The sequence below is a fragment of the Oreochromis niloticus genome, linkage group LG9 (assembly GCF_001858045.2).
Source record: "Oreochromis niloticus isolate F11D_XX linkage group LG9, O_niloticus_UMD_NMBU, whole genome shotgun sequence".
NCBI classification, from domain to species: Eukaryota; Metazoa; Chordata; class Actinopteri; order Cichliformes; family Cichlidae; genus Oreochromis; species Oreochromis niloticus.
Window position 1 is genome coordinate 17,659,000 of NC_031974.2, and position 1,738 is coordinate 17,660,737.

Sequence of the window (1,738 nt, forward strand, 5' to 3'; positions counted from 1 at the left end):
CTCAAATATCTCCGTGGGGAATGGAAAGATGGCAGAGATGCATGCCGAGGCCACTCCTTTTATCCGGGCCATAGAAAGAGAAACATAGGCTTGGCTGACAAGGAAAATGCAACATTTTCCACACCGTGACACCTCACATCTTCAAATTGATGCCTTGTCCAAAATAGACAGAAGGAGGTAATGAATGTGCTTCTGTGGCACAAAGACAAGCCATCAGGGCATTGTGGGGTTTCAGCTCTGAAGCATACCAACTGGTTTGCTTTTTCTTTCTTGTTTTTTTAAAGCACGGAGAGCCAGATGTTTATATTTTTCAAATTAAGAGAGGTTGGAGAAAATTTGTGTCCATCTACTGTTGCGATTGTTGCGGGGATAATAGTTTGCACAAGAGCAGGCATTTCTAAAACCGCTCTTTATGCTATTTTAGTCAATCAAACCACATTAAAATTAAATTCAATGACACTGCTTGAGTTTCTCAGTGTGTACATCAGAAACTTGGATAAAAGAATATAATGATTGTCATTTTCTAGTAGTTGCAGTCACACTGCCGTCTCCGCATAGCAGCTGAATCATTTGTGCTTTGTGTGAAATCCTTCACTGGTAGGACACCATGTAACTGTATGTGTGGCTTACAAACAGACTCATTGGAGGTCATGGGAGGGCTGAGCTGACAATCAAGCGACCGGCTGTCACTCATAGCCCCATCACAGCTCCATCACCAGCCGCGCAGCGTCGAATCTTGTGACGACCACATGACTACAATGGCACATTTCTGTTCTTTTTTTGACAGGTATGTATCAGCTTGATGGATTGACATCAACGAAAATCTTTCATCAAGACCCAAATATTCTTTGTAATGAGCCTCATTGTGAAACATGAAGGCAGGCAGATGCTCTCTTATGGGTTCAAGTGCCATCAAGGAAGCCATTGTCTTCTTAAAGCCACACACTGTATGTATTTATATCAGTGGTTTTCAGCCTTCTTTGTCTCATATGTCCCTACAGCTTTATAAATCTTAACTCAAGCAACCATTCTTTGGCATCACTCGCCCTTGTCCAATCATGTTCATTACATTTGATTTTTCAGGGGTTGTTGGTTCTGTTTTGTTTCACGGTGCACCAAATATTTTCACCCAGTGATGGGTTTGGTATGCAGGCAGGCCAGTTTATCAACTAGTCTTTTCCTAATAAGCCGCAATGTAATACCTAGTAAATTAGATAATTAAATGCTGTTGTTGTCTCTAGCTGGTGCCAGAAATACTAGTTGATTAGCTAATTTAAAAAAAATATGTAGGACTTTCTCATATCATATTGTAATCCTATAAATTTTTACATCATATAAACGTGTCACATCATCAGGTCAATGATAGAGCAACAGCACGTGTTTATGCTCCTTAGCATACACAACAGCAGTGTTGGTCAAGTTACTTGAGTAATTAGTAACCTCATTACTGATTACTTCTCCAAAAAAGTGATCCCGTTACTTTACTGATTACTTATTTTCAAAAGTAAGTAGTTACTTAGTTACTTTTTAAAAACAATATACACAACCTGAATACGTAATAAAGCAAATCAGCCCAATTCTAGTTTTTATGCATAATCCATCATATAAAATTGAATCAAATGAAAAAGTCTCTTTTTAAAAATTGTTTTATTAGTTTTAATTTTACGCACGTTGCATTAAGCAAAATTTAAATTATATGCAACAGTCTTTGACTTGAAGAAATTCTTTAACATTCCAG

The 1,738-nt window shown here is 37.9% G+C and overlaps 1 long non-coding RNA gene across 2 annotated transcripts in view; it reads left to right on the forward strand.

Annotated features, from left to right (window-relative positions):
• The window catches only part of LOC102078491 (uncharacterized), a 73,096-nt gene extending 71,803 nt beyond the window's left edge, over window positions 1–1,293 (forward strand). For both annotated transcript variants that reach the window (XR_003221580.1, XR_265810.4), the window contains exons 5-6: window positions 1–177; window positions 637–1,293. The exon at window positions 1–177 is cut by the window's left edge and continues 23 nt beyond it. This is a non-coding gene — a long non-coding RNA (uncharacterized LOC102078491). The remainder of the gene's footprint in view (window positions 178–636) is intronic.
• Window positions 1,294–1,738: the final 445 nt, after the last annotated feature.